This window comes from Leiobunum rupestre, chromosome 10 (assembly GCF_980474605.1).
Source record: "Leiobunum rupestre chromosome 10, qqLeiRupe1.1.hap1, whole genome shotgun sequence".
In the NCBI taxonomy this organism is placed as follows: Eukaryota; Metazoa; Arthropoda; class Arachnida; order Opiliones; family Sclerosomatidae; genus Leiobunum; species Leiobunum rupestre.
In genome coordinates this window covers 1,256,361-1,269,931 of record NC_143393.1, presented here as the reverse complement: position 1 = coordinate 1,269,931, position 13,571 = coordinate 1,256,361, and positions in this window count along the sequence as shown.

The following is a 13,571-nucleotide window of genomic DNA, read 5'->3' as shown; positions in this document are numbered from 1 at the left end:
GGGCGTTTTCCCTCCAACTTCTTCTTAATGACTTCGGGACGGACCGAGTGCTGAGAGTTATGCAACCTCTCAACGTCCAATGGCAGGGTTTCCACCGGTTGTACACGGTATTCGTCTCAGTATCAATTTGCGATTTTTTGGTGCCGGCCGGGAATCGAACCCGGGTGTGCCTCGTGCCAGAGATGTACTCTAACCACTCAGCCACCAACGCTTGTTAATTTACGGTGTTTTTCTAAAAAACAGCTTTGGCGAATGTCCTTTACAAAGTTATAACGTTAGGTGCTATAATTTATTCTACATCATTTTAAATATTTATAAATTATATTAATCTTATATTTAATTAAATATTTATAAATTATATTAATCTTATATTTAATTAAATATTTATAAATTATATTAATCTTATATTTAATTAAATATTTATAAATTATATTAATCTTATATTTAATTAAATATTTATAAATTATATTAATCTTATATTTAATTAAATATTTATAAATTATATTAATCTTATATTTAATTAAATATTTATAAATTATATTAATCTTATATTTAATTAAATATTTATAAATTATATTAATCTTATATTTAATTAAATATTTATAAATTATATTAATCTTATATTTAATTAAATATTTTAGTAATTTAATGTAAAATTTGATCTTGATCAGGAATTGAACTCGGGCCGCATTGTTACAATGCGGATAGTTCACCGCCGAGCCATTGACTTCCTTAGGGAAAATATTAAAGTAAAGGAACAATTATGATAAGGCAGGTTTTTAACTAAACGGATTAATACAATATCTGTATATATTGTTTATTGAACTTTGGTACGGTTTTTTGTTTTGTTTTAAATTTTTGTTTAATTCTTAACAAAATATCGTTAAAACACAGAAAGTAGTTAATTGTTACCTTTTAATAACGCTTAAAAAAGGATAATTATTCAAAACTCCCGCCGAAACTATATCAAAGTAATAATATAGCGCAACCACGTGGAGAACTATCAATCAAACCGGGTAAAAAAATATAATATCTTCAATTTTTCGAACTTTAGTCAAATCTTGACGGGTCTAAAAAACACCAAAATAAAAGTATATAAAGCCGTTGCCGTCAATATAGAAGATTTAGTCTTTCTTAGTTCTTGGCTGTCAGACGAACTACTACAGGACGGGGTGCTGGTGTCGGTCAAAACTTATGAGGTAACTTTGCGGCTTTAATTAGTATGTTCGGTCTTCAGTCAAGAAAAGAGTTAAATTGTGTTTCGCGTTTGGAACGTGAGTGAATGGACTTAAGTGTATGAACAGTGCGTGTTTAAGACTGAAAGTGTTAAAGTAATTGTGAACTAACTCAAGTCAGCTGTAAGATAAAATTAATTGTTTTTATTTTTTGAATTGGAATAACCTAATTATACCCTTGAAATTATCAACCTGTGAGGCTATTTAAGTAGATTGGAAGTAATTAGTAGCGAACAGCTCTCATCTGTTAATTAAGACAAGAGTTTATAGTAAGGTTGTTTGCTCACTATGAACTAAGACAAATCTAGTCTTAGACACTTAAGTACCAGTTATGTACAATTACGTAGGAGGAGTATATATTGTTGGGTTATTGATGAAAGTTAAATCTAGAACGTTCCATAGACTGTTCTGAATAAAAATAAACATTTATAATTTTGCATAATTATTACGACGTACACCACTTTATGAGCATATCGTGGGCCGAAAAGTGAGAAATCTAGAGGGACGAGTCCCGAGCGCTAAATTCCAGGGAGAATAAAGGACGAAAATAATTCCCTGCGTCGCAATTTCGAATTTATTTGTTCGGATCCTAGGACCCCATGGGTTATCCCAATGTAAGATAAAGAAATAGAGGTTCAAATTCGTATAAAAAATAGTAATAAAGATTTAATATCACACTGATAGTCTTATCACAGTTATATTATCACAAAATTACGAAGGATTTTACCTCGTTGAGTTATATAACAGGTTTCGACAAAATTATTTAGGAACTGAATGATCCTTTTAGGGTTGTATAGACTCAGTTTATGGGTTGGCAGGCAAAAGATAATTTAAGTAGGACGGCACATGGAGGTACTGGATGGTCGCTCCAAGGCCTAACGGTTATCAATTAGACTTAAGCGAACAGGATGGCCGCTATAAGATTAAAACTGGTGTAGTTAACTATGGAGGGCTAAACTACAACCAGAACGGAAAATTCTAATAATTATGAGATAAGTTTTAAGGACGGATTTATAGAATTAATGACTAAAAATATACCAACTCATTAAACTAGAGTCATGCCAACAGGTCTTCAAAAGAGAAATAACTTCTCCACGGACTGCCGGTTTTAGGGGAACAGTTCATAGATGGGCCGGAATTAGGGTATATCGGTAACTAAATATCAGAAAATAATACAAAATGATGAATTAATAAAGTACTTAAGTTCGTTTGGTTCTGGTTTACTTGACTACTCTTGACTCACAAGAATTACGACGGTTCCTATCACACAAAAAGACTTAAACCGCACGCTGACGGCACGCTCGCATAACTCGCACAAAACTCTGACGACAATTCTTCGGACACGAGGGGCAATTACTTTAGCCGACTCAAAAATACTTCGATATTCATACTTTTTACCATTAAGACAATTACAACTATAAAGACAATTACTAACTTCAATTTAACTCTTCATTTCTACCTTACACCAGGAGTCTCCTGCTCCTCTCTTCTCTGAATGATCCTCAATCCCGGATTACCGAGGATTATATATGATATCAAAAAAAACTAAATAAACTAAAGCTTACGTGTTTGTTTATTGGATTACAACAAAAACTATATAGAGAAAAAAATAGCGAGAGAGAAAAAACAATAATCCGAAAATTATACTAAAAAAGGGTCACTAGATGGCGACATTGTCTCAACAAAATATAATTTTTGATTTCCATCGTATAGATGTTTTTTTTTTCAGAGAATCACGCCCCAAAAAGTGAACGGGTCGTGATATCACCCCCCGCCCAAGACTTGTTCGTCCCCGAACAACAACAAAAAAACAAAACTAGAGGGGCGTGATATTTACATATTGCTAAGGAATTAAATTGGATTATCTACCTTGTAGTTAAGGTCAGTTTTGGGTTTTCGGAAATAGTCCACCGTAACTTAACAGATAGTACCGTCCGTTGAATGCGGGAAGGGTCCCATTGGGTCAAATCCTATCTCCCCAGGTCCTCTGGCAGTGGCTGATGTCATCTTTCTGGAGTTTTCTTCTTTTTGTTTTTATGCGTTGACGAATTCCGCGCCTTTGGACGTAGGATACGAAGATTTATGCCTGCCCTTACTAAAATGGCATGGCTTGCTATTCTGATTTGTTTTAGTAACGCCCATATGCCCGGCGAAACGACTATCGTGGTAAATCTGTAATAAAGAGGTATGAGAGTCACTTGGAACTAATAAACGGAGCGCATGCTCTGGATTTGCTGGATTTTAAATATGATGTTGTCCTTCTTGACAAATTCTGGATGATTGTTCAAGTCCGTTAGGAATAATGGAGCGATGATGGGGTCTTGTTGCTGTAAGGCGGACCACTGTTGCTTGCTCAGGAGAGTGATGCATGGGTGTTCGGGCAACGGCCGGATGCTGGATAGTAGGCTGTTCGTGTTGTATATCGTAATCAGAAAAAGTTAATAAAAAGGCATCGATATCAGCGGATTTACTCGTAGGCGAGACTTCCGGTGACAATTGGTTAAACGCCTCTGTGGGTTTCTTATCTTCGAAAGGATTGGTATTAGTATTGACTAAGTCCCAGAGCGCCTGAATCGGAGTTTCTTGACGAGGCGGCTTCACTGGAGCTTCGAAATAATTTCGTGAGAGAGGGTCGGCTAATTGGTTAAGAATACCTGGGCGGTAAATAATGTCCATGTCGTGTTCTTGTTATTTGAGCGCCCATCGCGCTAAACGTCCATTGGGGTCTTTTGAGACTGAAGAGCCATTTTAGCGCCTGCTGGTCAGTTAACACTACGAACTTGGTTCCCTGGACGTACGCACGGAACTTCTTCACTGCCCAAACGACGGCTAGACATTCTGGAGTACATTTTCTCTAAGTCATTGAGGGCACGGCAGGCATAATATATATCTCTCCTTTCCTCTCCTTGCTCTTGCAGAAGGACCGCACCTAGTCCTACGCCACTGGCATGGGTATGGATATAGTATTTTCCGTCGTTCGTCGGATTTGCTAATATTGGAGGATTGGTTAAAAAGTTTCTCAAGGTATCAAAAGCTACCTGTTGCGGTTCTTTCCAAATGAACGGTTCCCCTTTTTTCTTTAATTGGCTGAGAGGAGAAGCGATATTAGCAAAGCTGGGTATAAACTTCCGGAACCAACCAGCCATACCGAGAAAGCTCTGGATGGCCTTCACGTTAACTGGTTGTGGGTATTCCTCCAGGGCCTTCACCTTGTCTGGGTCGGGCTTCACTCCACCGTTGCCGACAATGTGTCCAAGGATTTTTACTTCTTTTTGCGCGAAGCGACACTTGTCTATACGGGCGGTTAGATTTTCGGCTTTCAATGTGGCAAAAAGATAATGGAGATCGTTGAGATGCTTGTCCCATAGGGTGGCGCCGGAGGAGAGATCGTCCATGTAAAGTCCGAGGCCGAAATTTATCCGGGTGGGGAAAGGGAATATGGAGTCCATCATGCGCTAGAATGCGGCGGGGGCTCCGGTAAGACCGAACGGCATCACTAGAGATTCGAAAAGTCCCAAATAAGTAATGAAGGCCGTTTTTTCGATACTTGCCTTGTCCATCGGAATTTGCCAGAATCCCGCCCTTAGATCGATGGTGGTGATATATTCGGGGTTCCCCAGGCTGGATACGACTAGATCTTCGTCGGCCATTGGGTGACTGTCTCTCACTGTAACCGCATTTAAGGCTTTGTAATTCACTCAAAATCGTGTATAACCTGTTTTCTTGGGTACCATTATCGCCGGTGCGGCCCACGGGCTCTTGGATGGTCGAATTATTCCGTCTCGGAGCATGGCTTCAACGTGCTCCTCGATAACTTTATTTTCTGCCGGAGAGGTTCTGTTTAACCTGCAAGCGATAGGTTAAGCAGACCCCGATTCTATCTTGTGTTTAAATGATCGCGTTAGTCCTGGTTTATCGCTGAACACCCTTGGGAACATGTTGACAAGCGCCGTTAATTGTTAATGTTGCTTCGTGGTTATGGGTGGATTTTCTGGAAGACTAATTGTTTTGATTAGTGCCTTGCTCTCGTCGTTTTCGATATCTACGAAAGGAAAAGTCCAAGTATATCCGCAGTAATTAACGGAAATTAATTGTCTATTATAGTCTAGGTTGGCTCTCATTTTATACAACCAGTCAGAACCGAGGATAATAGTACTGGCCAGTTCTTCGAGTAAATAGAAATTAAACCTGATCTCCGGGCCCGTTCTGGACTGAAGACTTATGACTTGTTCTACCGAGCCATGCTTCCGCACGCCGATTCCTTCTGCCGCCAGTTGTACTAGCTTGGTCTCTAGTTCCTGGACTGGAAAATGAGGTTGACTGGTCAGGAAGGATTCTTTGTCCATGTATGAAGATTCTGAATCTACCATGGCTATTCCAAAATACTCGTAAATATAACAAACCAAAAGTTTTTTCCTGAGACGGAATCGTATTGAGGTCGGTTCGGTCTGTCTCTTTGCCGTCCTCTTCGAATTCTGCTTTGATTTCTGGAAGGCTGGATGAAATCGGTTCTTCCTGGATTTTTTCTGTTTGTTCTACCTCTCTCTCTTCGGGAAGGTTGGAGCCCTCGGTAATGACCTGAATCCCCAGAGTGGTAGATAAGGAATTGGGTAAATGTTCGTTATTCATAGACTTAGCTATTTCTCCGGATTCTAGTGTGTAGGTTTCACGGTCCTTGAACACGGATAAAAATTCGAGAGCGAAAATTGTAGCCATGGACGCAGAGGGATCCTGGATGTTCTTCCTCTGTGGCTTGGTGTTCTGTAAACAATCTCGGATCTGATGACCTGGTTACCCGCATCGGTAACACTGGTTGGGAGTTTTAGTTGGAGGAAGTTGAAATTTCACATTACGCACTGCGTTGTCCAGCCCTCTTCCTTGTAGGATTTTGATGGCTGAAGAGACCTTAGGGATGATTGCTAAGAGTTCTCGGATAGTGGAGATGGGGTGTAAAGCCAGCATCGCACTGATTTCAGGTAGCAAACCAGCTTTGATTTGTCTTAACATCATGTCCTCCTTTGGTCGTTCTGTAACGTCAAGTTTATTAAACAAATGAATCATGTTTTTCACATACGCTTCCGGGGTTTCATCTTCTTTTTTATGACTTTCCTGAAGGCGTCTCCACACTTCGTCTGTATAAGATCCGTCCAGAAATCGTTGGTCGAACAGAGTTTCGAAGTCTGCCCACGAATGGATAAGATGAACATTTTGTCGGAACCAATACTTAGCTTGGCTCTCGAGAATCAAAGGAATTAGTTGTAGTAATTCGCCTTCGGACATATGGGACGCGAGCTGGTATTCGTGCATCGAATCCTTGAAGTCTTTTGGGTTAGCGTCGTCTTCGCCCTGAAGCGAACGGGCGGAATTTTAATGGATCTGCTTCTTGGTGCTGGTGGTTGCCGTGGATAGGGCACTGGAACGGGAACGTACTGTGCCAGGACCTGGACGAAAAAGTCTGTTGAGGTACTTGACTGCTGACTGTATTCGGAGGTAGCTGGACACCATACGAGAAGCTGGGTACTGATGTTGCAACATAACTGTATTGAGTTAATGGTGGAGATTGCTGTGAGAAATTGGGAACATGAAATATTTGACCTCTTGGGTTGTACGAGTTCGTGGCATAATATGGATAAGTAAGACCATAATTTTGACCAGGTTGAGTACTCTTGGGTAGGGTCGGAGTGACGAACAAATTGGTTGGGGTCGGTGGATGAGGAAACGTCACCGTACTGAATGCTGGATTGTTCATGGGTAATTGAATGACTGGTTGATTTGAGGGAATTGGTCGAGTGTAGATATTAGTAGTCCCTCCACTTGAATTGGGACCAGGTATTTTAGGCAATGTAGTTCCCCAATTAACATTTGGAGAGGGGCCTACCGTGGTAGAACTTCCTACATGGGTTGCAATTGGTCTGTGACTTGTGTTGGCTGAGTCCGAACGTAAATTGTAGCCTCATATGCCAGGTTCTAGGGCTGGCCAAATTAAAATGTGCAAAATTACTTATAAGTTCTGCTGGTAATTGCCCAGGATTACCCCTTTGATGAAATGGGTCTATGTTATTCGCTAAGTACTCTGTTTGACTTGCTAATGGGGCGGGAAAAGAGTCATAGCGCTCTTCAAAGGATTGAGAGATAGCCGCTCCCCGGGGTAACCTCCAAGCCATAATGACCTTTTTTATTTGTTACTTAACCAGGAACTTTTCTATTTCACATCTCACAGGAGTAAACCAGAGGTTATTAACACTTGTCGAATAAAAACTCGTAGGATGGGAGAGCTTGCAAGGGTTTAACGTAGTAGAGGCGGACTGAAACACCTCCGTAAGGACAGGTCACTGTGGGCTAACTAACTCACTTAATTAATACACTATTCTAGTCACTTGAAGGGACGACAGCAGGAGTATAAAATCAACAAATATTTATTTACAATTATAAAACGTTACATGGCTGAACTCAAGAAAAAGATACATATTCATAACCGGACTACGATTTATATACACAAATTATAATGTTTTTGCGATACCGATTTTTATCTTTTACAATTTTTACTTATAAATTCGATTTTAATATTTTTAGAAAATATATATTTTTAGATTCCTTTCAATTGTACGCGCGGCTTATTTACTTTTAGATAAAAAAATATCAACAACACTAGGCTCCTGCTGACTGTGCCAGATATTACGACGTGCACCACTTTACGAGCAGATCGTGGGCCGAAAAGTGAGAAATCTAGAGGGACGAGTCCCGAGCGCTAAATTCCAGGGAGAATTAAGGACGAAAGTAATTCCCTGCGTCGCAATTTCGAATTTATTTGTTCGGATCCTAGGACCCCATGGGTTATCCCAATGTAAGATAATGAAAGAGAGGTTCAAATTCGTATCAAAAAATAGTAATACAGATTTAGTATCACACTGATAGTCTTATCACAGTTATATTATCACAAAATTACGAAGGATATTACCTCGTTGAGTTATATAACAGGTTTCGACAAAATTATTTAGGAACTGAATGATCCTTTTAGTTTTGTATAGACTCAGTTTATGAGTTGGCAGGCAAAAGATAATTTAAGTAGGACGGCACATGGAGGTACGGGATGGTCGCTCCAAGGCCTAACGGTTAACGATTAGACTTAAGGGCACTGGATGTAGAAAATTATAACGTACCACTTAATTGGATAATGTTTATGTAAATGTATTGTATAATATTCTTAGTATTTGTACGCGCAGTAAATTAAATTAATGTATATGTATTGTATATAAAACAAGTTGGCAAGCCAAAATATACCTCTCCTCGGAAGAATTGTCCCTAGTGGTATTAATTTCTCGAGATAACCCTTAAAGATATATCTCCGCAATTTAGAGTTATTTGTTAAAAATATTAACCCATTTCTATCCCGCCCGGTATAAAATTTTAATTATAATTAAAATAATTGAGACGAAACGACCAATTTTAATTTATTCAGAATATCATAAGTTAAGTAGTTACAACAGTAAGTTAGACGTACTATAACAATGCACAATTGAATTAAACCCTTTTACAGAACAAGTTTATCAGTTAAATATATCTACAGAGGCTTTTTGGAATTACTCGCTTACGAAATACTTGCCGCATCTTTAACGCTCATTTTATTTCAACACTCGCCCTTGATGAAGATACCGTAGATATCTGGTAGTGGACGACTCGTTCACTTCCTGTTGACGTTGTGACGCATACCACATGAAAAAGACCAATGCCGTCCAATTTCCAATATCATATAATGACTCGCACACCCAAGAAATCGTAGATATCCAAATATCCACACCAAATGTATTTACAAGAAGCAAAAACCTTACCATAAACAAAGCACAGAGAGCCACTTGACTAACCGCCTTTGAATTAACAGAACTATATATATGTCGTTAAGAAAGTTAACCACCCACAGGGTCTACCCTTTAACCCTCTAATCTCGGCTGACTGCGCTAAAACAAGATTTAACCTTTAAAAAATACCAGATTAGGCCTTCATAAATTCATTAATAAAAAAAGACTTTATTACCTATTATGCTTACGATACCTGTCTTAATTTCAGTGAATCTAAGCAGCTATCGGTGGTTCTGTGGTAGAGCGCTCGACTGCCAAGCCGAATGGTCTGGGTTCGAAACCTGGGTGGCGCATTTGTTTTTAATCAATAGAGAAACGCTAAATTAGAATTTCTTCGATGCAATAATTTCAATTTCAATTCTATTTCAATTAAACCAAAATTTCGTACTCTATTAAATACGCTTCCGATAAAGCTGAAGGTCTAATTTTCAATAAGGCGTAACAAGTGTCGGTGGTTCTGTGGTAGAACGTCCGCCTGTCAATCAGGAGGTCTCGGGTTCAAATCCCGCCCGATGCGATCGCAAATTGATACTAAGACGAATACCGTGTACAACTGGTGGAAACCCTGCCATTGAACGTTGAGACGTAGCATTTCACTCAGCACTCGGTCCGTCCCAAAGTCATTAAGAAGAAGTTGGAGAGAAAACGCCCATATAAACAGAACAGACTCAACATGCACATCCATCAGAACACAAACACAACAAATTCAACACTCACAACCTACGCATAAACATTACAAAAACCGTAATACACCAAACCGTCACGACGGTGAGCGAAAAAACACCATCCAAACCAAACCGCAAATGCATCCGTTAACGCTCACCGTCGCACGGTGGTTTTGCCAACCCTTTGAGAAACTGCGTACGCAGTGATTACACTTTGCACCGAAAATGCGAACGTGTTCGCAGTCCTGACAGACAGACACACCCACAGACCCACCCACAGACAGACACGGTCGTTGTATAACCCCTCCTAGGGGACTTTGTCCCCTCGGAGAGGTAAAAAGACTTCCTATTATTACGCGAGCAAGCGCGCTCCTCGTGATATGTAAAAAGCGAGTCTCGATGTACGTTTTGAATTGAAAAGTTGTTTAAAAAGGAGGAGTCTTATCGAAATTAAAAATAACAGTTCATAACGGAAATTTGGCAGATTTATTTTCACCAAAACGGCTTGTCTGAGTAAATTGGGATCCATGGATGGTTTTATACTAAAATTTCGACGTATTATCATATAGCTAATATACTGTTTCAGTCCGGAATATTAGCTCGACGTTCGCTCTCCCCAACGAACCCAGCATAGAAAAAGAAAACAGTCCACCAAAGGAATCGGAATTCCATACTTCGGCATTCCGCCCTCAACCAATTTTCTTTATGGTGCCGAAACCCGGGAATTGAAGATAGCTAACCATTCTGTCGCGAAATAACGTTCGAAAATCATCATGCCTGCCGATACAAACGCCGTTGAAGGGACGAACCAGACCACCGATACCACCGGAAACGCCTCGGATCCGAACACCACGGTTATCACCATAAACGCCGCGGATCCAACCACCAGTGGAGGCGGGTATAACAACGTTCCTAACCAAGCCAACATACCGAGTTACGTACCTACCAATTAGATAAAAATCAGAGACTCGCTAAAATGATAATTGTTAGAAGCCATTTTCAATTGTTTCATGGTGGAATTAACGACACCATTATCCAACTTAGAGAGAGGTATTGGATACCTAGCGCCAGGCAGATATCGCGAACTGTAGTAAAGGATTGCACTATATGCAAAAGGCTCAGCGTGAAACCTGGATATGTTCCTACCGCACCCCTCCCACACGATAGGATTGATGAAAGCCCTCCATTCTCGATTATAGGTGTAGATTTCGCTGGCCCTTTGCAGGTTAAAAATAAAAAAATAAATTACAAAGGCGTACAGTTGTCTCGCCACCTGCGCCGTGACCCGCGCGATTCATTTGGAGTTGGTACCCGCGCTAAGCACCGACGAGTTTCTCATGGCTTTCAGACGTATAATTGCTAGAAGAGGGGTCCCCACCTCTGTTTATACGGATAACGCTAAAACATTTAAAAAGGCTAATACCGATCTCAAGATTATTTTTCAGAACCTAAAGGCAGAGTCACTCAAAGAATTTTTCGGAATACGGGGTATTCAATGGAAATTTATCGTAGAACGAGAAGGGTGGCACGGAGGATGGTGGGAGCGCCTAGTGAGGTCAACGAAAACCTCTTGTAAAAAATGCTCGGCCACGCCTCCTTGTCTTACACTGAACTCGAAACCGCGTTAACAAAAACTGAGGGAATAATCAACTCTAGGCCTATAACATACACCTACAATGATCAGAACGAGCCTACACCTCTGACCCCCTCAGAGTTTATGCTTGGTCGTAGAGTTACTTCTCTGCCCCCTCTAACATTTAAACGTGAGAATGTACCTTCTACGAGGAAAGAATTGATTAAAGAAACCAGTATCGCGAAACGTTAATGCAAAATTTCTGGGTGAGATGGCGGAACGAATACTTAAAAGAACTACGGTCCGACCACCACTCAAAACAAACAAATTACAAGGGTGAATTTCAAAACGGTGACGTGGTCGTAATCCACGAAGACAAGCTTCCACGCCACATGTGGAAGCTTGGTGTAATTGTAGAGGTAGTTAAGGGAAGAGACGATCTCGTCAGATTTTGCGTAAGAACGACGAATGGAAACACCATTCAACGCACTGTTCAACATCTTTGTAATTCGGAAGTGACACGTCATGAACCTTAGGTGATACTGCAGGTATCACCTGGGGGGAGTGTAGAAAATTATAACGTGCCACTTAATTGGATAATGTTTATGTAAATGTATTGTATAATATTCTTAGTATTTGTATGCGCAGTAAATGAAATTAATGTATATGTATTGTATATAAAAAAAGACTTTCTATTATTACGCTCCTCGTGATATGTAAAAAGCGAGTCTCGATGTACGTTTTGAATTGAAAAGTTGTTTAAAAAGGAGGAGTCTTATCGAAATTAAAAATAACAGTTTATAACGGAAATTTGGCAGATTTATTTTCACCACAACGGCTTGTCTGAGTAAATCGGGATCCATGGATGGTTTTATACTAAAATTTCGACGTGTTATCACATAGCTAATATATTGTTTCAGTCCGGAATATTAGCTCGACGTTCGCTCTCCCCAACGAACCCAGCATAGGAAAAGAAAACAGTCCACCAAAGGAATCTGAATTCCATACTTCGGCATTCCGCCCTCAACCAATTTTCTTTACTGGATGGCCGCTATAAGATTAAAACTGGTGTACTTAACTATGGAGGGCAAAACTACAACCAGAACGGAAGATTCTAATAATTATGAGATAAGTTTTAAGGACGGATTTATAGAATTAATGACTAAAAATATACCAACTATAACGACGCTTCCGTTTTCGTGGCCGAAATCGGGTACAATTACGAACGAGGGGATTTTAAGTTTAAGGCTTTAATAGAGCATCCCACGCCAATAAATGCAAAGAGAGTTTTTAGGCTTTCTTTGGCGTCGTGTACATCACATTTATTTGAGGCTCGAATTGCCCGAGTTATCGTTTTGGTACCAAGTGTAAGTGAATTGAGGAATACAGCCAATGTAACGATAATGGAGTTTTATTATAACTCAGAGTTCAACTTAACCTAATACAATACACTGATCAATAAACAATACGGTTGTGCTAGCTTACTATTCCAGAGGGGCCAAGGGTTAAACTAACGTTATGGGAGGACTGGGTCTGGAAGACACAGCTTGGCGAATATAATAAATTAAGGGATCTGGTACTGGGAGACAGAGATTTAGGACCGGAAGACTACTTACTAAATTATGGATAGAAATGCTGGTTTCTCTTGGATAATATGGTTGGGGGAAACTACCATGCGGTTTTTTTTATTCAAGCAAGAAAGGGCTGATTGAGTCTGAGAAGACCGCGAGCCCGGCGAAACACCATCTGATTAATCAGGGTGAGATATGTGTAACGGCCACGCCAACGGGGGAATACGTGGGGACGGGGGGGGCACCCATGGCGGAAGTATTCCGACCACCCGTTGGGGAATTGGTAGTCGTCCTCACACGACCATCCACAAACTCTGCCTCCCGGACGCCTGGGATTACAGGAGTGAGCCACTACTCCCGGCCTACCATGCGGTTAGAGGTTTCAAATATCTGATTCTACGGGGTCAAGATTAAGAGTTCAAAGGCGTCGCAAAAATAGTCATATAATGAGGGCCTGATATAAGCAGCTATTATCCAATATACACTTCAAATCACTAATACAAAAAAATGCAAAAAAAGTAACAGAAAGTTTTGATACAATTACCGCCCACTTCTGGCTGGCCTTCTTGTCCTTCCGCGCACAATTACTTTCGAGAACACAATCTTTGTATTCCCAATACCGCACTATACAGTTTTTTCTCGAGGGACCCGACTCCGCACACACTTCTCGC